This window comes from Dermacentor silvarum, chromosome 5, assembly GCF_013339745.2.
Source record: "Dermacentor silvarum isolate Dsil-2018 chromosome 5, BIME_Dsil_1.4, whole genome shotgun sequence".
NCBI lineage: Eukaryota > Metazoa > Arthropoda > Arachnida > Ixodida > Ixodidae > Dermacentor > Dermacentor silvarum.
The window spans coordinates 168,229,994-168,256,553 of NC_051158.1; the positions used below are offsets into that span (position 1 = coordinate 168,229,994).

General features: G+C 46.2%; 4 protein-coding genes and 1 non-coding gene across 11 annotated transcripts in view; 3 read left to right on the forward strand and 2 right to left on the reverse strand.

The window, feature by feature from the left end:
• Positions 1-26,560, forward strand: part of LOC119453871 (zinc finger protein 675-like) — a 2,199,134-nt gene that overhangs the window by 1,089,945 nt on the left and 1,082,629 nt on the right. The gene's annotated exons all lie outside the window — the stretch shown is intronic.
• Positions 1-26,560, forward strand: part of LOC119454549 (gastrula zinc finger protein XlCGF57.1-like) — a 1,708,166-nt gene that overhangs the window by 726,064 nt on the left and 955,542 nt on the right. The gene's annotated exons all lie outside the window — the stretch shown is intronic.
• LOC119453877 (gastrula zinc finger protein XlCGF8.2DB) overlaps positions 1-26,560 on the reverse strand; it is a 439,553-nt gene that overhangs the window by 164,929 nt on the left and 248,064 nt on the right. The gene's annotated exons all lie outside the window — the stretch shown is intronic.
• The window catches only part of LOC125945267 (uncharacterized), a 329,028-nt gene continuing 302,729 nt past the window's right edge, over positions 262-26,560 (forward strand). The window contains exon 1 of the mRNA XM_049666965.1: positions 262-3,708. The gene's annotated coding sequence lies outside the window, so the exon portion shown is untranslated. The remainder of the gene's footprint in view (positions 3,709-26,560) is intronic.
• Trnas-gga (transfer RNA serine (anticodon GGA)) lies at positions 13,533-13,606 on the reverse strand. Its single transcript has one exon. It is a non-coding gene; the product is annotated as a tRNA-Ser (tRNA).

Below are 26,560 nucleotides of genomic sequence, written 5' to 3' on the forward strand. Positions count from 1 at the left end.
TGCTTTCCTGAGCTTTCAAACGCCCTGTCACTATCTACGTAACGAGCAAGCTATCCGGATTGACTACTCACTTTTCGTCATTGATAATTTTTTCAGCTTTATGCTGTACAGATGTTGTTCGTGATAGTTGGAATGTTGGTTAACTTGTTTCTATAAAAAGAACTAACAGAAAGAGAATACACGACAATTTCTCACTGTACTGAAGTATTTCCGGCAGACAGCAAGTGTTGTCTGCGTGTGTTACAGCTTGCTCCGTGTTGGTCTCGAGGTTTCTTTTCGCAACGACTATGAATTGCCCTTGTTGCATTTTGGGCTGCAAATCATTGGTTGTGTCAAGCTGCGACAGCCTATCGCAGGTTGACATAGCATGCTCTACTTTGCTGCTGGTATAAATTATCGGCCGCAGCATAATTGTGAGCAAGTCTTTTTAAATGTTTAAAATGTTTTACACTTGGTTACAGCGACATTAGCTCTGTGTTTGGCAGGTTGAGCACTGCACCACCAGGTGGCTGCACCACGCAGGTCACTCACGTTTACGCCTCTGCCCATCCGTCAAAATACTCAGCTCACCTGCGTTTACCAAAATACTGGACATGCTCGCTACTTTAACAAAACGCTCACAACGCACACTGCTTGGATAGCTCTCGCTGGGGTTCGACGGGCCTGCCAGCTAGCGTTTAGGTTGGAGAGGATTTGCATGCTGGCTCCAAGTCACTGAAAGCAGACATCACGACGTCGCATCATAATGCAGAACCAATGAAGGCGGAGCTTAGCCCCAATTTCCCGGCAAACATGTTGAAGAGAAAAAGCATGGCTAGGGAGGAGGGTAACTTGTAATCATCCGTGGCTCTCTAAATACGGGATGCTTCACTTAAATTGTGGCCCAAATGTTTTACTGTAGCCGTACCCTACGTGCCTACAGAATTTGTCCAAATCGTTTGAGGAACCCTTTAATTGGTAAAAAGCAACCATAAATGTATCGGGTCATTTTTTGTGTTCTTACTTGTGGACGTTGGCTTCGGGAAATTGTACAAAACAAGGGCGTATTAACGAGGTTCTACTGTACTCGCAATATTGTGCAAATGTAAATTGCACATTACATTTTTAACCAATGATAATAGCATCACTCTGTCTGTGAAGTACACAAAATCACCATCAGTGCCATCAACAAGTTTTCCATAGTGCATTTCAGGGCCCCTTTAAATGTGGGACTGCCAAGCCCTTTCGCATGATGTTACTACCTGATCTAGGCAGTTGCTGGGGCATTTTTAGCAATGAGAGTGCGGTGCATTACAGTGGCCATGTTCATGTGATGTTGCTTCCTGTTAAGGCAAAACAAATAAATGCTCATCCATCCTGTATAATGATTCCTCATCCATTTATTGTATAGTGATTCTTTCTGTATACTATGCTGCTGTATGAAATACTATTCTATATATTGTGTCCTATAAAATTTAAGTATATAGTGCTGCATTTTTGTGACTATTTCATGAGATTTTTGTAATGGTATTGATGACTAGCTGTATTTCTGAGAATTACTCATTTTGTATGTTTTACATTTTTCTAATACTTCCTCCTAGTAATCCCAATCTTCTCAGAGTTATTAGTGTGGAAAGCCTTTTCTTTTTCTATTCTCTTGTGTTAAGCTGTGTTCATCCTTTGTTGCTGTGTTGCTGCCTGTAAAATGGGGGGGGGGAGCCATGGACCATGTCATGTCTTGCTTTCTTTTTGTCTACGTACCTCAACATCAGTTGTATGTTGAAATAAAGGTTGATTTGCTTTGATATGCCTGCAAAAAACTGAATTTGCGATAATATACCAAGGTCATAATAAATTCTGGTAATTAGATGCCTCACTTCAGTGTATTGGTAATCTCCAAATATAGTGCTGCCTATTTGAAGTTATGAATATGTGTAGGCAATAGACAACGAAGCCGGAGAAAGCATAGAGCAAAATTCGAAAGGCACAACGCGCATATCTGCAAGTGTAGCGTGGGCACACGCAGAGCTTCGGCGGTGGCACTCGCCCTCACGGATCAGACGTGCACGACGGTTCTCTGCGACTCACGACAAGCGGTCAGAAACTTCACCAAAGGATGGATCTCATGGACAGCTGCCCGAGTCCTGAGCAAGCGCCATGTCCAGTGGGAGGTACAATTTCAAGCCAGAATCCAGTGGTTCCCAGCGCACATGGGAGAAGTATCGGACATGCATCGCAACTGAAACGAGATGACACGCCAAGGCGCGCGAGCTCACTAGCACTAAAGACTGCTTGGCAAGCTACAACGAAATTACCAAGGCCCTCTGCCTGGCCCGCCGAACCTTCCCTCCGCCCAGCGACAAGCTGGACAGGGCGTAGGCGGTGGCCTTCAGACAACTGCAGACGCTAACGTACGCTAACCCGGCACAATACCACAGACTCTAGCCCGGTAAATACCCTACAAATATATGCAAGGTCTGCCACACTGGGATAGCCACTTTAACTCACATGCTCTGGGACTGTAACGAAAACCCGCACGGTGCAAAGTTCGGAACCCTTCCTCCGCGGTGGGCCGCTGCTTTGCGCAGCCCCAGCCTCGGCGATCAACTCTGGGCTGTCCAGCATGCCCGCGAGGCAGTGGCGAGGCAACGCCTCGACGTCCCCCCGTCGGGAAAAGCTCTACAGGACCTCAATAAAGTTGTTACGAACCAATTAAAGACATAATGAGGAAAAGGGAATGAAAAGATAATATGCCACTAGGGTGGTCACATCTTCCAGCTTATCTGTGTGTAGTGTTCTACTTATTAAGGTTTTAATTCATTGGTTACCCCTTTGGGGGGGGGGGAGGGGGAGCAATTAAACAATCTTCCCCCTTTTTTTCTATGTGCACAGGATTAGCCCTAGAAGTGTTGGCTGGTGTTGCTGATACCGTCGCAGCAGAGGTGGAATGTCCTTATAACCTAAAGCTTAGACCACTTATTACTTAACTGCTTATAGGCCAGAACCGGCTATAAATCGGTCTTTTCCGACTCCTCATGACCCTCCCATAGAACTTCATGTATACACGTACCGTTTACAGTGCAGCCGCGCAAGACGAAATACTGGTTTTAATGCTGTTTCTGCGGACAAACTTGATAGTGAGCCTGCTTTTCAACGAGGTGCACAGCCAATGGGAGTGCAAAGCAATGAGGACGATGCGGAGAAGACATGGAGCAAACGAACAAAGAACTTTAAGAAAAAATAACAGCGGTTGCAGCATGATGCGGGCCCGCGGGGTTTGCCTAGGCGACGGAGAAATCTTTGCTAAACTGCTCATCAGCGATCGAGCACTACCTTGGCTGCTGTCAGTTTATGCAGTGTTCTACAAATTTAGTTCAAAGCTTTCAGGCATTATGTTCACATGCCCGCTTCCGCCGTTCCTACCAATACATGCACATAGAAACTTGGTAGGCGTTAGGAGTAGTTGTAGCAGTTGATTGTCCGAGAAACCAAACTCTGCGTTACACGAGCGGCTGTCAGATCCGCCTGTGCGCACGATCGCATGCCAAATGTCTATCTCATCGTCTGCGGGTACGAACATATCAAGGGCAAGCCTCCAGCGAAGGCATGCCACCTGACACTCCCGCACGATAGGCCTAATCACATGCGTCGTTGGGAGTCGGCGACCAAAGCTGAGGTTTTGTGCTGAATCACTGCAATACGTCGCAGTAACTGTACGGCTCATGGAAAGTGGAGAAACCACTTCGACAACAAGAGGGAGGTCACGGGTAACACTCGAATGGCACCAGCTTGATTCACAGTCGCCATGTTTATTGCACGCTCATGAATTAGCGCGAGAAATAGCACGAGATACTGTGTGGCATCCATAATATTGATCACCGTTCTACATTAGTTCTATGGAGTTGATGGCGGTGCTGAGGAAAATTAGAATGATCGAGCCGGTCTGAAAATTTAGTCACCAACTTACTTTCCTCTTCCTGTAACATTTTTTTGTTTTGTTTTACTTTGTCTGCTTCATACAAAGACTGCGGGAGCCTGGGCGTAAACCTGTCAACGTTCATAAATGAATGCAAACAGCCCGGTCGTGTGCTTCTATTTTCAGATACGCGCGGCAGCTTGGTCTACGTGTATTGCACTTCTGCAGCCTTACAAAAATGATGTTTTGGTTATAGTGCGGACATTCAGTATTCTGGCGGCTTAGGCTATGAGCGGTCTATGCTGTATTGCAAGGGTGTAAGGATAATTATTATTATTATATTATAACTATGGAAAGTAATCTATCCTAACCTTCTTGTGAGTTAAGGGTTAGATCCAGATAAAGGATATGGTGTAATCTGGCAGCACTGTCTGAACATTCCGACAGCATTTCCATCATCATGGGCATCTGCCTGGTATTGGCTATAACGAATGCATATTAAAGCTCCTAGCCTATCACTATCAAGAACTCAATTCATCAGAGGTTATCAACATTGTAAGGCCAATGACATTACAAAGAACAAGAACATCCGGGCATGCTAAGTGAGTAAACATAAAACAAACTAGGACATTTTTATGCCTATCAGTAGAAGATTTTCCATCCCACATTTCTCTCGTACTTAGATCCAGAACTGTTGAAGGCAGGGTGATATAAATTTGCAAGATCGTTGATCTGAATGCATTATATATCTACCGTCTTATGACTATCTTATGTATAAAAGTTTTTTTGAAAAGTGCATTGTGAAACGAGTCATAGGATTTCTTGAGAATTATAACACAGTAACTCTAAAGCAATAGGGTATTTAAAAATGTTAACTTACATAGTGGAGCAGGCTACGCTGCTGAGTCGGGATTTCTTGGCTCTGACTGCGATCATTTGCACTTTCCGAAGAGCCCTGTGTATGTGAACAAGCGGTTTGTCTTATTCTAGAGCTCTGTTTATGCTTTTAATAAACAATATTTTGTAAAATACAATATAATGACAGAAAGTTTCAAACATTATGAGAACTTAGATCTGCTCACTGTTTTATATTTGTACTTGTATAAGTGACTGTTCATTGTCCGAAAAGTATTCTTGGAAAAGTATTCGAAAAATGCCTTTGATTCAATTTATTACTTTGTTGCACTGTTTGCATTGCAGAGATTACTGCCCGCACGCCCCTACAAAATATGTATGTTCAATGTAATGCATTCTGATGCTTATTATTACACTACATATGTCTGAATGATCTGCTGTCTAAGTTCTATTATAAAATTTTGTGTGTTTATTTGTATTTCTTTGTGCAGTGATTCTTGATATACTGTCGGACCTGGATATTAACGTACACGGGTATAACAAATTATGGGATGTAAAAAATTTAATATAAAAATCCTTTTATCATGCTTTATTGTGCTTTATTTCTGTGTTATTCTGCTGCTATAATGAAGTCAGAAATGAGGGATCCATAACAGTATTGACTATAATGAAGCAAATATTTGTTAGCACATGCCTGACAATATATATTCTGGCAGCAGAAATATCAAATAGAGATGCGGACCAATTTTCACAATGCCCAATTATCTGGACCTGCATAATGTCTGCGGCACCATCACCTACGCCTAACGCCAGAGATAACTGCAATACTCGAAATTTTGGATGCTACAGGTGGCTTTGGCCATAAGCCATGTGTGCGATGTCACAAACATGCTGGCTTTGAACATGGGGACAGAAGAAGAAGCGACAGAATGGCGCTCTTTCTGTCCCTTTTTCTTTCCTATTAGTTTTGTTGCGCCAGTACCACATTTCAAGCATGAACCAACTAGGCCAACATCGAACATAGGCACAGAAGAAGAAGGAACAGAATGGCGCTCTTTCTGTCCCTTCTTCTTTCCTCTTAGTTTTGTTGCGCCAGTACCACATTTCAAGCATGAACCAACTAGCCCAACATCGAACATAGGCACAGAAGAAGAAGGGACAGAATGGCAGTTTTTCTATCCCTTCACCTTTCCTTTTAGTTTTGTTGCGCCATTACCACATTTCAAGCGTGAACCAACTAGCCCAACATCAAACATAGGGACAGAGGAAGGAACAGAATGGTGCTCTTTCTGTCCCTTCTTCTTTCCTCTTAGTTTTGTTGCGCCAGTACCACATTTCAAGCATGAATCAACTAGCCCAACATCGAACATATGGACAGAAGAAGAAGCAACAGAATGGCGCTCTTTCTGTCCCTTCTTCTTTCCTCTTAGTTTTGTTGCACCACTACCACATTTCAAGCATGAACCAGCTAGCCCAACATCGAACATAAGGACAGAAGAAGAAGGAACAGAATGGCGCTTTTTCTGTGCCTTCTTTCCTATTAGTTTTGTTGCGCCAGTACCACATTTCAAGCATGAACCAACTAGCCCAACATCGAACATAGGGACAGAAGAAGGAACAGAATGGCGCTCTTTCTGTCCCTTCTTCTTTCCTATTAGTTTTGTTGTGCCAGTGCCACATTTCAAGCATGATCCAACTAGCCCAACATCGAACATAGGCACAGAAGAAGAAGGGACAGAATGGCAGTTTTTCTATCCCTTCACCTTTCCTCTTAGTTTTGTTGCGCCATTACCACATTTCAAGCGTGAACCAACTAGCCCAACATCAAACATAGGGACAGAGGAAGGAACAGAATGGTGCTCTTTCTGTCCCTTCTTCTTTCCTCTTAGTTTTGTTGCGCCAGTACCACATTTCAAGCATGAATCAACTAGCCCAACATCGAACATATGGACAGAAGAAGAAGGAACAGAACGGTGCTCTTTCTGTCCCTTCTTCTTTCCTCTTAGTTTTGTTGCGCCAGTACCACATTTCAAGCATGAACCAACTAGCCCAACATCGAACATAGGGACAGAAGAAGGAACAGAATGGCGCTCTATCTGTCCCTTCTTATTTCCTATTAGTTTTGTTGCGCCAGTACCACATTTCAAGCATGAACCAACTAGCGCAACATCGAACATAGGGACGGAAGAAGGGACAGAATGGCGCTCTTTCTGTCCCTTCTTCTTTCCTATTAGTTTTGTTGCGCCAGTACCACATTTCAAGCATGAACCAACTAGCCCAACTTCGAACATAGGGACAGAATGGCACTCTTTCTGTCCCTTCTTCTTTCCTATTAGTTTTGTTGCGCCAGTACCACATTTCAAGCATGAACCAACTAGCCCAACATCGAACATAGGGACAGAAGAAGAAGGGACTAGCCCAACATTGAACATAGGGACAGAAGAAGGGACAGAATGGCGCTCTTTCTGTTCTTCTTTCCTATTAGTTTTGTTGCACCAGTACCACATTTCAAGCATGAACCAACTAGCCCAACATCGAACATAGGGACAGAAGAAGGGACAGAATGGCGCTCTTTCTGTCCCTTCTTCTTTCCTATTAGTTTTGTTGCGCCAGTACCACATTTCAAGCATGAACCAACTAGCCCAACATCGAACATCGGGACAGAATGGCACTCTTTCTGTCCCTTATTCTTTCCTATTAGTTTTGTTGCGCCAGTACCACATTTCGAGCATGAACCAACTAGCCCAACATCGAACATAGGGACAGAATGGCACTCTTTCTGTCCCTTCTTTTCTATTAGTTTTGTTGCGCCAGTACCACATTTCAAGCATGAACCAACTAGCCCAACATCGAACATAGGGACAGAAGAAGAAGGGACTAGCCCAACATTGAACATAGGGACAGAAGAAGGGACAGAATGGCGCTCTTTCTGTTCTTCTTTCCTATTAGTTTTGTTGCACCAGTACCACATTTCAAGCATGAACCAACTAGCCCAACATCGAACATAGGGACAGAAGAAGGGACAGAATGGCGCTCTTTCTGTCCCTTCTTCTTTCCTATTAGTTTTGTTGCGCCAGTACCACATTTCAAGCATGAACCAACTAGCCCAACATCGAACATCGGGACAGAATGGCACTCTTTCTGTCCCTTATTCTTTCCTATTAGTTTTGTTGCGCCAGTACCACATTTCGAGCATGAACCAACTAGCCCAACATCGAACATAGGGACAGAATGGCACTCTTTCTGTCCCTTCTTTTCTATTAGTTTTGTTGCGCCAGTACCACATTTCAAGCATGAACCAACTAGCCCAACATCGAACCTAGGGACAGAATGGCACTCTTTCTGTCCCTTCTTTTCTATTAGTTTTGTTGCGCCAGTACCACATTTCGAGCATGAACCAACTAGCCTAACATCGAACATAGGGACAGAATGGCACTCTTTCTGTCCCTTCTTTTCTATTAGTTTTGTTGCGCCTGTACCACATTTCGAGCATGAACCAACTAGCCCAACATCGAACATAGGGACAGAATGGCACTCTTTCTGTCCCTTCTTTTCTATTAGTTTTGTTGCGCCAGTACCACATTTCAAGCATGAACCAACTAGCCCAACATCAAACTTAGGCACAGAAGAAGAAGGGACAGAATGGCGCTCTTTCTATCCCTTCTTCCTTCCTCTTAGTTTTGTTGCGCCAGTACCACATTTCAAGCATGAACCAACTAGCCCAACATCGAACATAGGGACAGAAGAAGAAGGGACAGAATGGCGCTCTTTCTGTCCCTTCTTCTTTCCTATTAGTTTTGTTGCACCAGTACCACATTTCAAGCATGAACCAACTAGCCCAACATCAAACATAGGCACAGAAGAAGAAGGGACAGAATGGCGCTCTTTCTATCCCTTCTTCTTTCCTCTTAGTTTTGTTGCGCCAGTACCACATTTCAAGCATGAACCAACTAGCCCAACATCGAACATAGGGACAGAAGAAGAAGGGACAGAATGGCGCTCTTTCTGTCCCTTCTTTCCTATTAGTTTTGTTGCGCCAGTACCACATTTCAAGCATGAACCAACTAGCCCAACATCGAACATAGGGACAGAAGAAGGAACAGAATGGCGCTCTTTCTGTCCCTTCTTCTTTCCTATTAGTTTTGTTGTGCCAGTGCCACATTTCAAGCATGATCCAACTAGCCCAACATCGAACATAGGCACAGAAGAAGAAGGGACAGAATGGCAGTTTTTCTATCCCTTCACCTTTCCTCTTAGTTTTGTTGCGCCATTACCACATTTCAAGCGTGAACCAACTAGCCCAACATCAAACATAGGGACAGAGGAAGGAACAGAATGGTGCTCTTTCTGTCCCTTCTTCTTTCCTCTTAGTTTTGTTGCGCCAGTACCACATTTCAAGCATGAATCAACTAGCCCAACATCGAACATATGGACAGAAGAAGAAGGAACAGAACGGTGCTCTTTCTGTCCCTTCTTCTTTCCTCTTAGTTTTGTTGCGCCAGTACATTTCAAGCATGAACCAACTAGCCCAACATCGAACATAGGGACAGAAGAAGGAACAGAATGGCGCTCTATCTGTCCCTTCTTATTTCCTATTAGTTTTGTTGCGCCAGTACCACATTTCAAGCATGAACCAACTAGCGCAACATCGAACATAGGGACGGAAGAAGGGACAGAATGGCGCTCTTTCTGTCCCTTCTTCTTTCCTATTAGTTTTGTTGCGCCAGTACCACATTTCAAGCATGAACCAACTAGCCCAACTTCGAACATAGGGACAGAATGGCACTCTTTCTGTCCCTTCTTCTTTCCTATTAGTTTTGTTGCGCCAGTACCACATTTCAAGCATGAACCAACTAGCCCAACATCGAACATAGGGACAGAAGAAGAAGGGACTAGCCCAACATTGAACATAGGGACAGAAGAAGAAGGGACAGAATGGCGCTCTTTCTGTCCCTTCTTCTTTCCTATTAGTTTTGTTGCGCCAGTACCACATTTCAAGCATGAACCAACTAGCCCAACATCGAACATCGGGACAGAATGGCACTCTTTCTGTCCCTTATTCTTTCCTATTAGTTTTGTTGCGCCAGTACCACATTTCAAGCATGAACCAACTAGCCCAACATCGAACATAGGGACAGAAGAAGAAGGGACTAGCCCAACATTGAACATACGGACAGAAGAAGAAGGGACAGAATGGCGCTCTTTCTGTCCCTTCTTCTTTCCTATTAGTTTTGTTGCGCCAGTACCACATTTCAAGCATGAACCAACTAGTCCAACATCGAACATAGGGACAGAAGAAGGGACAGAATGGCGCTCTTTCTGTCCCTTCTTCTTTCCTATTAGTTTTGTTGTGCCAGTACCACATTTCAAGCATGAACCAACTAGCCCAACATCGAACATCGGGACAGAATGGCACTCTTTCTGTCCCTTATTCTTTCCTATTAGTTTTGTTGCGCCAGTACCACATTTCGAGCATGAACCAACTAGCCCAACATCGAACATAGGGACAGAATGGCACTCTTTCTGTCCCTTCTTTTCTATTAGTTTTGTTGTGCCAGTACCACATTTCAAGCATGAACCAACTAGCCCAACATCGAACATAGGGACAGAATGGCACTCTTTCTGTCCCTTCTTTTCTATTAGTTTTGTTGCGCCAGTACCACATTTCGAGCATGAACCAACTAGCCTAACATCGAACATAGGGACAGAATGGCACTCTTTCTGTCCCTTCTTTTGTATTAGTTTTGTTGCGCCAGTACCACATTTCGAGCATGAACCAACTAGCCCAACATCGAACATAGGCACAGAAGAAGAAGGGACAGAATGGCGCTCTTTCTATCCCTTCTTCTTTCCTATTAGTTTTGTTGCACCAGTACCACATTTCAAGCATGAACCAACTAGCCCAACATCAAACATAGGCACAGAAGAAGAAGGGACAGAATGGCGCTCTTTCTATCCCTTCTTCTTTCCTCTTAGTTTTGTGGCGCCAGTACCACATTTCAAGCATGAACCAACTAGCCCAACATCGAACATAGGGACAGAAGAAGAAGGGACAGAATGGCGCTCTTTCTGTCCCTTCTTTCCTATTAGTTTTGTTGCGCCAGTACCACATTTCAAGCATGAACCAACTAGCCCAACATCGCATTCTGTTGGACATAGGTGCTGCCATGTCAAGCGGTACGAAACTGCAACTTTGGTTGCCGACAAAGTGGCGCTGGTTTGGCCTAGCAGCCGAAGCAGTGCTGCTGGCGAAGTGGCTGGCAGTAAGACAGTGCGGGAAGCCTGCTGCGAACATGTTGACACTCGTGCACCTTATTGTCATTCAAGCGTGAGATCAGAGACTGTTTTGTCCGAAAGCATAGCAGATAAGCGATGTGGTAGTCTCACCCAAATGTGAAAGCATTGATAGTGATTGTAATGTATTAGACAACTGCATAAAGTGAGGTTCGTGGTGTGATCAGCCTTTAAAGGTTCAGTAAAGATTCATTTACTAAGTAGTTGAGGAAAGACCTAAGACTGCTTATGTGTGGGATTGCGAAAGCATTGCGGAATCTTTAGTGAAATGTTTTTCATTTATGTTTTTGACATGCATTAAAGTTATTTCTGCTGATTTGGTGGGTGTGTTTGCATATACGTTGGCCACAGACCGGAAACATTCGTATCATTTTGGTTCAGAACGAATTTTATTTCAAGCTATGCGATCGTCTGTCGTGATTAGGTCTTCTTCTTCATCATCATCTTAACGTTTCACAGCTGTGGCTGAGGTAGACGCTTAGAGCCCACCGCAGTAGAGACAGCGCTGTTGAAATCTGAAGAGCAATTGACGCGTGGGAAGCCGTGCACTCATTTCAAACACTCGTAACGTGGTGCCACCTCCTCCCCATTGTCTGCGCCGTCCTGTGCCCAATGAAGCGCACACTAGGCACACCTTCAGTGAGCCACATGGCTGTGACGTGACGTGTGCATACACACACACACTAGGCATACCTTTAGTAAGCCAGAACCGTGGAGCAGCCGTGGTGTCGGGGAAGCATGCTCGCCTCGCACCCATGCGGCCCGGGCTCGAATCTCACCCAGACCGAAATGTACCAAATTTTTTTCCAAAGGCATTACTTTGTTTACAGGAACCTTACCTCAGAAATGTGACGTCAATCCGAGAATTTTTTGACGTTTTATTCTTTGCAGCGTTGGCCATTCTTGGTACCTTTGCTTGATCGTGCCGAATTTGATGCCTCATGGGTCAAATAATGCTTTTGCATAAATAAATTAAGAAGCGTGGTATCACTCATGCACAGGCAAAGATGAGCATATCTCACTAGATGTCCACTAAAACTTGCTGCTGCAATACGGGCGTGATGAAAAGATCCACCCACGACGAGCGAACACTTCATGCTGCCTTTCGCTTCACCCCCTCTCTGAAACGAGGTTACAAAACCTCGAGCGCTAGGCACACGGGAACACGAGTCGTGCCTTGATGTGCATCAAGGCACGACTCGTCTCGACTTTCTTTTAGCCTTCGCACCCACCGTGTATTACCTCCAAGATAGAGAGAGATTGTGGTTGTGTAGAAGAAGGGCTATTTTCTAAAGGGCTGCAGAAAATAGCGCCTCTTCCTGAACAGTGGCAAGTGGAAAGAGTGTCTGTGTTGGCGGTGACGCTCGCCTCCTGAAATCAAGGGTTCGCGGCACTGAACTATTTCTATCTCGGCTTTTATTGAACCATTTTGAAAAACATCCTGTTGCTTAACGCTCCCTCGGGAACCTAACAACTTCCAGCTTATAACCAAAATTTGCTACGTGACCTGCTGAGGGGCCTTTTAACAGTTTTTTGGCAGTGCTAACATGGTCAGAGCCTCTTCAGAAGCTTTTGTTGTTAAGGACACATCTGGGTTTCTTGGTGTTCAGTTTTCTTTGCCTCTTCTAAAGCAATGTTTTTAAATTTCCATTTTGCCATTGAAGCATCCTGGTGGTACTCAACTACATTAGGATGAGGGTCTAAGACCATGACCAAACTTGCTATTTGACCAAATTTGTAGTTTAGAAACCGTGTTTTCAGGCACATAACCAGGCGCCTGGTGTTGTCCAGATGCACGCAGTGGCAGCACAGTCTGGGTACTTGAGCTAATAGTGTTAGGAAGTTATAAGCACCAGCGTGACAGCCCCCCCCCCCTCCACCGTCTTACTTTTGATATGCTTCACTGCACGCCAAATATGCTTCCCCGCAATACAGTCTGTGTGCTTTGCCACGTGACACGGCTTTAGCGTGGGAAAAGTGACCTAAAGTACCCTGAGCAGCCATTTTCGGGATTCAGATATTTAGAATAGCAAATATGTCTTTCGCATCGAATTAAACACTAACCGAGTTGAATAGAATATTTGAAGTTTCAAATATGTGCACACCACTACTAAAAAGAAAAAAGCAAGGCCTGGTGTACCACCTTTCAACAGTGATAAATTACCAATGTCATTGCAGCTATCTAACTTAAGTCTAAGCTCATTTGTGTGGCTTGTGAATATTTTCTGTGTACGAGCTAAGTATAGTGCTAAAATGCTTCGCTGAAAAGCACGTTCGCTTTACATTCCATTATGCAGCTACCCATAGCTGAGCACAGCCACGTGAGAAAGTGCAGCATAGTGACAGATGTTATAGTTCAGCGGAAATCCGCTAGGTGGAGATAAGTAATTAAAGGGAAACTGAGACATCCACCCAAATGTAGCAATTTGCTACAATGGAAACCCAACCGGGTTCCTCGAAAGAAAGCCTCGCAGTTGAAGAAAAATTCGTCCTGGTCCGGGACTCGAACCCGGGACCACTGCCTTTCCGGGGCAGCCGCTCTACCATCTGAGCTAACCAGGATGCTAGCAGATGGCAGGGCGAAGTCGAATTTGTCGACAACTCTAAGCAAAGGCAAGTGTTTGATGTTATAGTTCAGCGGAAATCCGCTAGGTGGAGATAAGTAATTAAAGGGAAACTGAGACATCCACCCAAACACTTGCCTTTGCTTCGAGTTGTCGACAAATTCGACTTCGCCCTGCCATCTGCTAGCCGCCTGGTTAGCTCAGATGGTAGAGCGGCTGCCCCGGAAAGGCGGTGGTCCCGGGTTCGAGTCCCGGACCAGGACGAATTTTTCTTCAACTGCGAGGCTTTCTTTCGAGGAACCCGGTTGGGTTTCCATTGTAGCAAATCGCTACATTTGGGTGGTGGTCTCAGTTTCCCTTTAATCCCTTTAAGCATAGTGACATCTCGCCAACACAAAGGAAAAGATTATTGCCTGAATATATGACTGTCACGAGCGAAACTACAGGAAGACAGCCTGTAAAAATACCCGAGACATGGTTACCGGCAAGTGACGAACTCATTCACCTGGCTGAAGCCACACAAGGCCATACACATAAATTTGAGCGCGTTGGCAAAACAAAGCTAAAAGTAAACACAGTCTTCCGACAAACACCTGCAGCAGTTTTACTGCCATATCCATCCTCCTTGTTACGTCTGGCTAGTACTATTAGTGCAAGTAAATGCTGATCACCAATGTGATAAAACTCCCCAAGAACTTATTCATTACATTCATTTGTTCAGTGCAAGCAATTGCTGGAAATTACACATTGGATTCGAGCAGGCTTCTCAACACCTTGATTAATGATTTAGTCGGCAAAAGCCTAGTCCTTCAGAGAATATCTTGAACACCAGTTCACACTAAAACAAGAATTTCAGACATAAGGGCTTACATGAACAACACACCCGCCGTGGTTGCTCAGTGGCTATGGTGTTGGGCTGCTGAGCACGAGGTCGTGGGATCGAATCCCGGCCACGGCGGCCGCATTTCGATGGGGGCGAAATGCGAAAACACCCGTGTACTTAGATTTCGGTGCACGTTAAAGAACCCCAGGTGGTCCAAATTTCCGGAGTCTCCCACTACGGCGTGCCTCATAATCATATCGTGGTTTTGGCACGTAAAACCACATAATTTAATTTTTTTTTACATGAACAACATTCTTGCTTTATTTTTTCTATGTTCCAGGTCACGGCAAAATTTTATACAAAGGCGTCGTTATCCATTGCATAAAGTTATGCAACTACTGCGCATGATGGAGTGTTTCTTGCTATAAAACTATCACACACCTTTTATCTTGTGTCACATGCCCGAAAATAAATTTTGTGAATACCTTTGTGGCACCATGGAAAATACAAACACCAGAAAACACGACAGCGCCACGCGGACAAATGCATCTACATATATGACCACTTCAGCAGCTGTGACACAATGTCGCGACGGTGTAGCACACAGAAGCATATCGCCGCAGCTCGGCTGTCCCCGGTTTGGGTCGAAACCGGATATGACGTGCTGCGGCGAAACGCATGTAAACCGGGTACAGCCGCGCTGCAGCGAGACGGTTCTTGCAGCACATGCTTGGGCAAAGGCTGTCACTACCCTGAAGAGCGGGAGGCGGCGCTGACATCGAGGCACCCTCTCATGGGTGTCTTGATGCCTTATGGGACGTGCCTCATGGGAGGCACCCCATCGAGGCACAAGGCTATTTGAGCTAGAGCTTGCTAAGGTACGAGTCAGGCCAAAAGAGAACAGAAGATGTAAACCCAAGAGCTGGTGGGATGAGGAGGTTAAGAAGGCCATAGAGAAACGTCAGGAAGCATCCAGGGAACACAGATATTCAAAGTGGAGGGGTGAACCAGAAGCTGATGTAGACAGAAAATGGAATAACTTCTTAAACTGTAGAAGGGAAGCATCCCATTTGATCAATGAGAAGATTAGAAGAAAGGGGACCCAATGGTTGTCAGAAGTAAACAAAAAGGATAGAAAAGCAGCGAAGAAATTGTGGAAACATCTCAACTCCTTGAGTATTAAGACTAGCCTAGAGCAGAGGTTTATAGTTACAGGTCAAGGTGTTCGGCTAGAAGGAGATGAGGCAATGGAACATATAAGAACAATGATGACAAAAATTTAAAGAACGAAACAGCATGTGCTCAATCAGGTGAGGATAGACTAGTTAGTGCAGTGGCTCCACTTGCACAAAGCGAGTGGGAAAGGGCAGGGAAGAGGATTCCTAGAAGCACGTCGACAGGTCCTGATGGCATCGCAATTATGTTGATAAAGACATTGGGCCCAAAATCTAAGAAAGCATTAAGAGAGGCAGTGAGCAAAATGATAATGGACGGTAAAGCCCCCGACGGGTGGAGACTGAGCAGGATGAGCATGGTATATAAGGGAAAGGGGGACAAAGCCGACATAAACAACTACCGTCACATAATAGTGACATCAGTGGTTTACAGGGTGGTGATGCAGATTATCCAAGTTTCTGCCCCATATGTTAGCACCGGTAGAATGCAATGATTGAAAAGAAAAGTGTACAATCATTGCATTCTACCTGTGCTAACATATGGGGCAGAAACTTGGAGGTTAACAAAGAAGCTCGAGAACAAGTTAAGAACCGCACAAAGAGCGATGGAACGAAAAATCTTAGGAGTAACGTTAAGAGACAGGAAGAGAGCGGTGTGGATCAGAGAACAAACGGGGGTAGACTATATTCTAGTTGACATTAAGCGGAAGTAATGGAGCTGGGCAGGCCATGTAATGCGTAGGATGGATAACCGGTGGACCATTAGGGTTACAGAATGGATACCAAGAGAAGGGAAGCGCAGTTGAGGACGGCAGAAAGTCAGGTGGGATGATGAGGTTAGGAAATTCGCAGGCACAAGTTGGAATACGCGAGCGCAAGACAGGGGTAATTGGAGATCGCAGGGAGAGGCCTTCGTCTTGCAGTGGACATAAATATAGGCTGATGATGATGATTATGATGCAGATTATAAACGACAGATTGCAGGCATGGGTGGAGAGCGAGGAGGTGCTGGGGGAACTAAAAAATGGGTTCCGGAAACAAAGAAGGTTAGAAGATAATCTGTTCTCATTGATGCAGTGTATTGAAATAGCAGAAAAGGAACACAGGCCCCTATGGCTTGCATTTCTGGATATCAAGGGAGCCTATGACAGTGTAATCCAAAAGGATTTGTTGGACATACTGGGCACTCTAGAGGTGGAAGATGGAGTAAGTAATCTTTTAAAAGATATCTATAAAAGCAACAAGGTGCTTATAAAATGGGAAAACGAGGTATCTGGGCCTATAGAGATACAGCAGGGGCTTAGGAAGGGGTGCCCTCTGTCACCTCTGTTGTTCATGCTGTATTTACAAGGATTAGAGAAAAAATTAGGAGCGGACTAGGCTTCAACCTTTCCTTTTTGAAGCAAGGAGAATTGATTAAACAGTCATTACCAGGACTGATGTACGCGGATGACATTGTACTTAAGGCTGACAGCAAGGAAGACTTGCAGAGAATAATGCACATCTGTGGTAAAGAGGGAGATAGCTTAGGTTTCAAGTTTAGTAAAGAAAAATCGGCAGTCATGATTTTTAATGATAATCAGGGCAGCGAGCGTAGGATACAGGAGGTTACGCTGGAGGTGGTGGATAAGTACAAATATCTTGGAGCGTGGATAAACAATGGGGCTGAGTACCTAACGGAACATGAAAAATATGTGACGGCTAAAGGTAGCAGAAATGCAGCTGTGATGAAAAATAGGGCACTGTGGAATTACAATAGGTACGAAGTGGTGAGAGGGATTTGGAAAGGGGTGATGGTCCCTAGTTTGACTTTCGGCAATGCGGTCCTGTGCATGAGATCAGAGGTTCGAGCAAGGTTGGAAGTTAAGCAGCGAGGGGTAGGTAGACTTGCTCTGGGAGCACACGGAAATACACCAAATCAGGGGGTACAGGGTGACATGGGATGGACGTCATTCGAGGGCAGGGAAGCCAGCAGCAAGATAGAATTTGAGGAGCGATTGAGAGAAATGGCAGAAAAGCGGTGGGCAAGGAGAGTTTTCAGTTATTTGTACATGAGGAATGTTGACACAAAATGGAGGAAGCTGACCAGAAAATTGTCAATCAAATATTTGGAGTGCAGTAGGGGTGCAAACCAGGAAACAGCGGTTAAGAAAAAGGTTAAGGAAACAGAGAGGGGTCTGTGGAAAACAGGGATGCAGACGAAATGAGCACTGGGAACATACAGAACTTTCAAGCAAGAAAGATAAAGAAAATATATATGATAATTCTAGGGGAAGCTCTTTGTTGTTTGAAACCAGGATGTGAGTATTGCGGACTAAGATGTACCGAGTCAAGTACCAAGGTATAGACACGTTGTGCGGTACGTGTGGAGAAGAAGAGGAAACGGCTGAACACCTCATACTTTTTATAAAGGGCTTAACCCTACAGTGCAAAGCAACGGGGCTGATGTTTTCAAAGCATTGGGGTTTAGGGACAGTGAAGGCAAAAAGACTTTAAGCGAGTAGAAATAACCAAACGGAGGTTATCTGATTGGTAGATAAAATCAAGGGGGGTGAAATTTCACCCACCACAAAGTACAAAATATGTTAATAGTCAAGGCTAGGTGGCGTATGCCACCGCCCGATTTAAAGGGTTCAGCCTCATCCATCCATCCATCCGTCCATCCTACTCTGCTTATCTTATCCTCAGGATGCGCTTCGAGGAGTCTAATTATCTCATTCGTGGGACGGTGCTTTTTGATGCTCGAACTTTTCATGCTGAAGGACACAGGCGATTGATTACTTCTACCTAGGCCAACGTTTTCATAGGTTTTCGCTTAATTTACTAGCCATAGAGGCTTCAAGTACATGCTTGAAATAGCGAATACCTTGTTCACTAGAAATCTTTTGATAAATCTGCTTCGTTAAATCACCTAAAAAAGCTACGTGATTTTCAGTGGAAGTAAGATAGGATAACAAAGATATTTTGTTACATCGCAGGTTTTGTACATTTAGGTTGGTTATTTCGAGGTCTGTATTCTCTATTCTGTCTGACATATTCGCATTGACATTATGTAGCAGCTTTAAAATGTGCAGTGCTCCCACTCCTGTGCCATATAGCGCCATACGAGATTTCCTGTGCCACCCTGATAAAAATGCACGATTTTGTGCCGAAGTGCGCCATCGAGCCGATTCGGGCTCGATGGGGACCGCCTAAAGGTACAAATAATTGGGAGTCGAAAATATCGAAATTCGCCAGAAAATAACGGATTTTATTCCGCCGGTGGCTAAAAAAAAAAAAAAAAACATTCTCGGTTGACAACTTTCGGGGATACGTTCACTGTCGCGGGATTTCGCGCCACTAGCGTCAGCGTCGGCATACAATTGGTAGTGTGCCAGGAACGCTATCGACGTGTCTAGTGCTAGCCGCGCGAAATGTCGCGAAAGTGAAAGTATCCCGGAAAGGGATCGTCCCAAAATAAAACCGAAGTTTGTCAACGCAGTCCTGCGCGCACCTACGCTTCCCTACGATCTGGTCAGTCCGTATCTCTACCATTGTTATGCTGTCGCTACAAAAAGAAAGTACAAATAATGCGTGCACCTAATCTTCAACCTTTGGCAACAGGACCGCGATTTTGTAGCGATGCCTTTTCCGCTGCCACTCCTTGCGATTCGTCAGTGGTATAAGAGCGGCTCTCCGCCTGCGTTATATGATATCAGCCGGCAGAGATCGGTGGATGATAAGGGCGGCTTATAGAATTGAGCGGAATGCATCGCTACCAAATCGCCGCGCAGGAATCGACCGCGCTATCATAGCCGAATGACGGCGTTTTTTTTTTTTTTTTGAAACAGTCACTGTCCTTCTCGGTGGATACATCGAGGGTGTAGTCGGCGCCGCTTAAACAACGTAAGTCGCCGCGACCGTGTCGCTAGTTAACACGACAATGAATAAACGCTGGACGTGTGGAGCCAACCCGAATGCACTCCCGAATGGCTTGCCGGGTTCGCTTGCGCGGTGGTTTGGGCGCGGTCGGTGCTGGATTAACTAGGCTTCGTTAGTTTCGGTTTCCAGGTGTCGGCAACATGGCCGACCACCATGCTAAAAAAATTATGGGGTTTTACGTGCCAAAACCAGTTCTGATTATGAGGCACGCCGTAGTGGGGGACTCCGGAAATTTGGACCACCTGGGGTTCTTTAACGTGCACCTAAATCTAAGTACACGGGTGTTTTCGCATTTCGCCCCCATCGAAATGCGGCCGCCGTGGCCGGGATTCGATCCCGCGACCTCGTGCTCAGCAGCCCAACACCCTAGCCACTGAGCAACCACGGTGGGTAACCACCATGCTGCGGCTATGCCAGCAACGTATCAACGCCAAAGTATTGCTATTTCCGCTCAACTCGGCGGTCAAATTAGCACGCAGTCGTGCAGGCGGAGTCCGAATTATATAGAAGGCGTACCTTAAGGTGTCCGAAATTTCGGTCGTACTTATTTTTAAATTTATGGGCCAGTGATGGTGCCTCAAAGTAGTCCGAATAATCGAGCTTGTTTGAATTGCTGCAGTGTCGAAATAATCGGTCGGCACCAGTTGTGAATCGGCCAGTTGCTGAACAGAGGCTTCAGCTTTACGAGGAAAAACAGACCGTTGAAAAGTACCTGGTGTCGTCTGAAGCAATGACTGAGCGTTACAAGGGGCTTATCAACGCTGGCCTGGCTCAGAATAGCATTGATGACATTGTCTGGCCAGGTCTTTCTGACTGATGCTAGAGCCTCGCTGAAAACATAACTAAGTGTCAGCTGTCAATAAAAACTCATACGATGTAAAAGGAAACATCTGAGGAGCTTCACTAAACTTTGAATGAACTAATTACAGCACACTGTGTGAACAGGGGCCGTATTCTGTAAGAGTCTACCTAGTGGACTGTCCATTTCCGCGACCGTTGATTCGCTGCTGCTTGACGTGCAGGAAGGTGCCAGCCTACACGCCAGTCTCCGTCCTGCACGTCAAGCAGCAGCGAATCAACGGTCGCGGAAATGGACAGTCCACTAGGTAGACTCTTACAGAATACGGCCCCAGGTTTGTTGTCTTCATGTAAATTAAAGGGAAACTCGTGTATTTAGAGGCAGAGCAACATTGTTTTACAGCAAGGAAATACTTTCTGGAATAACGCTTGGCAAATTAATTCTAAGTGTTTGAAATAGCTTAGGACGTGTCCAGCAGCTGGCATTTATTAGCTCCAAAGTGCTCCGAAATCTGTATCTGGATGCTCCAAACTGCTCCAAAATTCAGATTTTGCTGCTCCAAAAATTGATCCAAATCTCAGTTCGTCAGTTGCACCACTGAATGTGCAATGTTACTTTTCATCGCTGCACCTCTCGTGAATTTTTTCTACATCTGTGTAACTAATTATTTGAAGTATTGCTTTTTTTTACATATGAACTTGTTCTGTTAGGATCATGTATTCGTTGCCTCTAGGTTCTGCTACGTATGGGCTATCCTGGAGACTAGAGCACTGCACGGGCCTGGTCCGGGCCCGTAATACCAAGCCCGAGCACGGCCCGGGCATACATGACCGAGACCAGCCCAGGCCCGGGCCCGGGCGTTCATTACTAAGCTTAGCTAGGGCCCGCGTGCGCATGACCAGGCCTGGCCTGTAAGTAATAAAAAAATCTTTTTTTTTTACTTGCAGATTGTACCGTATGTGTCAGCCTCACCTTCTCGAGGTCTAATGAGCTGCAGTATACAACCAATATAAAGACCGTAATCTTTGTTTTTCTAATGGTAACATCAGTGATCCGGTCCGGCCCATTATCTGGGCTCTTATTTTCCCCTGATGCGCATGCATCTATTTACCTTGATCGTACGATATGGTTCTATGATGTCATTTAGCATGCATATATATATATATATATATATATATATATATATATATATATATATATATATATATATATATAGGAAAATCAGAAGCACAACTTCGCGGTTATCTTAGGTTTAATATTTTCCCAACAGTTTCGGTCGGTGGACCGACCTTTTTCAAGGGATACAGGAAAATCTTGCAACAGTCTTTTTATATCTTCAGGCAGAGATATAAAAAGACTGTTGCAAGATTTTCCTGTATCCCTTGAAAAAGGTCGGTCCACCGACCGAAACTGTTGGGAAAATATTAAACCTAAGATAACCGCGAAGTTGTGCTTCTGATTTTCCTAAATACGCTTGGCCCATTGAAAAATCCAGTTACTACTTACTATATATATATATATATATATATATATATATATATATATATATTACGCTAAAGCTACGGAAGAAGAAGAGAACGAAGTGCGCTTGCCTTGGGAGTGGCTTGGTGTCGGCGCAGCAACCCTTTGCCCCCTTTTCGTCGATTCATCTTTAAATAAACGCACCCCATCGTAACAGTTTTGGTGGAGGTGCGGGGTAAAACAACGGCGCCCCCGAAGAACGACAACGAACCGACCGCTGAGGCGCCATCCGTGGAGCTTCGACGAAGTCGCCGAATTCCTGGTCTGCCACCAGAGATGGCTTCTGACGGCGACAATCCGCCACCTTCTACCAGCGTTCCATGGCAGCCCTACATCGAGCCACGCACCTTCGCTGGAAAAGACGGAGAAGACGTGGACGGATGGCTCAGCTTCTACCAACGAGCGCAAGTCGGTTCAACGGCTGGAATGCCACCGCCCACCTTAACAACGTCGCCTTCTTCCTCAAGAGAACAGCGTCTCTGTGGCTAGAAAACCATGAAGAAAGCTTGACAACTTGGGAGAAGTTCGTAGACGAAATCAAGAAGTGTTTCGGAGATCTGACAGCTAAAAAGAAGCGTGCATGCAGAGCAAACGCTAATGCAGCGAGCTCAAGTCCCCGGCGAAACGTGCACTACGTACATCAAGGAAGTGCTTAAGTTGTGCAAGACCCTGAACCCTCAGATGTCAGAAGAGGACAAAGTTGGTCATCTGCTGAAAGGGATCGCTGAGGACGTGTACCAGTTCCTCATAGGAAAAGACCATCTGGAATCCGTAAGGGACGTCGTTCTGCACTGCCGCACATTTGAAGCGCTCAAAGCTCGGCGTATCACACCGAAGTTCGGACGCCTGGCCAACGTGACTAACGTCGCCAGTGTTGACGTGGTCCCAGCTCCATCCGACCTCGCCTCAATGATTCGGCAAGTGGTGCGCGAAGAGCTTGATCGACGCCAGGCGGTTTCCCTCTCGACTCCTCGGGTTCGAGAGCCTTTCTCTTCCGGAGACTTCGGTGAGACGTCCATTACCGCCGCCTCCGTAGATGCCTACAACTTCGCGCCTCGTCCAGGAGTGTCAAACCATACTACGAACGCGCATCCCAGTTACCAGTTCCACAACGGTTACCCACGCAGACCGCCTGCAGTTCCTCAAGAGTGGGACGGCCGTGCCAGTTATCCTCCTACTGACAATTTAAGTGCGTCCCGTGAACGCCCCATCTGCTTCCAATGCTGCATTCGCGGTCACGTCGCCCGATTTTGTCCTCACCGCCGTCGCACGTCCTATGAACGACCGCGTACTTTTTATCGGCGGGGCAACCGGCAAGGTGACGAGACACGTTGGTCCTCTGATTCTGATAGCAGGACGCTCTATCAGGCGAATTACCGTAGCGACTCACCAGCTTCTGTGCGGAGCTTGACGCCGCCGCCTTCACGCCAGCGCAGGTCTCCATCTCCGCGACGGCGTCTCATGTCACCGCCGCCGGGAAACTAGGCGGCGCGACCAATGGAGGTGCGGTCGCCAGTCATCTTCAGCTACATGCCCCTATGCCTCCGCCAGTCGCCATGTGTCATAAGATTCGTGTTTTAGTGGACAATGTTACTACTTTGGCCTTAGTGGACACTGGAGCGAGTGTCTCCGTTATCAGCCAAGATTTCAAAACCTGACTAGGCCTTAAAGTGATGTTTCGCTGGGACACCTCTAATACATTTCGTGCTGTGAGTGGCGAGTTTCTCCGACCTATTGGTGTGTGCACCGAGAACGTTTATTTCTCCGATAACGTGTATCAAGCCGAATTCGCAGTGCTTGCTAAATCCACTCACGACGTAATTCTTGGTCTCGATTTCCCACAACAGTGTGGTGCCACTGTTGACTGCGGTACCGGCGAGCTTTTCCTCTCTCCTCTTGCGGACCAACCTGCTACATGTTCACGCACTCCCGCCGTCATTGAAGATGCTGTCTTACCGGGACGTTCCTTATCCAGAGTACGAGTTACTGCTTGCGGTGTCGACGCCGATACATGTGATGCAATTGTTGAGCCTATGCCTTCGATGGTTGTGAAGGAAAGTGTGCTCGTACCTCGATGCGTCCTCTCTGTGGCCTGCGGAACAACTACACTATGGGTGTCAAATTTAGCCTCCCATTCTGTTGTGCTACCCAGCGGTATCCGACTTGCCTCTTTTGAAGTGGATACCAGCCTCAGCATAGGCGCTTTAACTGATGACACGTTCCATGAATCCCGAGAGCACGGGGCTGAAGACTCGTTGCCGTTTCTAAAAATGATCAACAAGTCATTGTCGTCAGAGAAGCGTCAAGCCCTGGTCAGCGTCCTTAGCAAGCATGCGTCATTGCTTGATTTCGCGCAGAACGCTAACAAAGTTCGCGTTCCAACTACGCGGGCTCGCCACAGGATCGACACGGGGCCCGCGCATCCCATATGGCAGAAGCCTTACCGCGTGTAAAAGGATGTGTATCCACTTCCCCGGATCGATGACGTTGTCGACTGCCTTCATTCCGCATCCTACTTTTCATCTGTGGACCTCAGATCGGGCTACTGGCATTACTCATGCATTCAACTATAAACTGCTACTACTCATGCATTCAACTGATAAAGAGAAAATTGCTTTTGTGACCCCAGACGGCTTGTTTGAATTCAACGTCATGCCGTTTGGTTTGTGCAACGCGCCTGCAACATTGAAAGGTTTATGGACACGGTACTGCGCGGCCTTAAATGGGAGATTCGTTTATGTTATCTTGACGACGTCGTCCTTTTTGGCCGCACTTTGCAGAGCACAACCATCGACTGGACGTTGTTCTGACGTGCGAACAAGCTGCCCTTACCCTCAACTCAAAGAAATGTCACTTTGGCCAACGAGAGGCGCTAGTACTTGGACATCTAGTGGACAAGCAGGGGGTGCGACCAGACCCACAGAAGGTCGCTGCAGTTAGCTGCTTTAAAGAACCGCAGTCACAACGCGAGCTGAGGAGCTTCTTGGGTCTTTGCTCGTACTTGACGTTTTGTGCCCAACTTTGCCGATACTGCCTACCCTCTGACTTCATTGCTGCGCAAGGATAACCCTTTCACTTGGACAGCAGATTGCGATTCCTCGTTTCGTCAACTGAAGTTCCTGCTCTCTTCCGGACCCATACTTCGCCATTTTGACCCCTCTAAAAATTAAAATTAAATTATGGGGTTTTACGTGCCAAAACCAATTCCGATTATGAGGCACGCCGTAGTGGGGGACTCCGGAAATTTGGACCACCTGGGGTTCTTTAACGTTCACCTAAATCTAAGTACACGGGTGTTTTCGCATTTGACCCCTCTGCCTCAACAGAATTGCACACCGACGCGAATGGAATCGGCCTCGGCGAGCATGCCATTGCCTACGCCAGCCGTTCGTTGAGCAAGGCCGAACAGAATTACACCGTCACTGAGCAAGAGTGCCTCGCTGTCGTCTTTGCAGTCCAGAAGTTCCGGCCATATCTCTACGGGCGCCGCTTTACGATTGTTACTGATCACCATTCACTATGTTGGTTGGTTGGTCTCCGCGACCCGTCTGGCCGCCTTGCTCGATGGGCGCTACGTTTGCAGGAATTTGACTTTGCAGTCCGTTTCAAGAGTGGCCGGCATCATGCGGACGCCGACTGTCTTTCGAGGCTCCCTCTACCGACAAGTGAATGTGACGCCGACAATTTCGATGAGTTTCTGGCCGCCATCGACGACATTCTTTTTCCCGATCTGGCCATCTTCCGGGAACAGCAGCGTAATGACCGCAGCCTGGATGGCCTCTTCGCCACAGCTGCTCAGCCAACAGGTAACAGTGGCTTCGTCATCCAAGATGGCCTGCTTTACAAGAAGAATTACGCGGCTGAGGGTGCCCGCCTCCTCCTAGTGGTCCCTAAGAATTTGAGAAACAACGTACTCCGTGCTATGCACGACGACTCCACCACTGGACACCTGGGTTTCACCAGAACATACCACAGCATTCAGGGCCAATTCTATTGGACTGGTATGCGACGCGATATAGAAAAGTATGTGGCCAGTTGTAACAAGTGCCAGCAATTCAAGCGCCCTAATACTGCGCCGGTCGGACTCCTTCACCCTGTGGGGCCACCATCATCTCCTTTCGAAATGGTTGGAGTTGATCTTCTCGGCCCATTCCCGCGCTCACCCAACGACAACCGTTGGATTATAGTCTGCGTAGACCACCTGACGCGTTATGCTGAAACCGCAGCGATGACAACAGCCACGGCTCTTGATGTTTCGAGCTTCCTCCTGTCCTCCGTTATACTGCGTCATGGACCTCCTTGTGTTATTGTGAGCGATCGAGGTCGCTAGTTTGTGGACGACGTATACCCTTTTCATCGATTCATCTTTAAATAAACGCACCCCATCTTAACAATATATATTGTAGTGAAGAGGAATACCCGGCGCTGCAGCCACATCGCCAGTCGTCCGGGAGGCGCGAGCTCGAGATTGCCTGAGCTGTTCTGGGGCGGTATTCTGTAAGAGTCTGCCTAGTGGACTGTCCGTTTCGGCGACCGTTGATTCGCTGCTGCTTGACGTGCAGCAAGGAGACTGGCTGGCACCTTCCTGCACGTCAAGCTGCAGCGGTCGCAGAAATGGCGAAATGGACAGTCCACTAGGTAGACTCTTACAGAATACCGCCCCTGGTTGAGACACGCTGCCTGCTGTTCTCTTGTGCTGTATTCATATTGTAT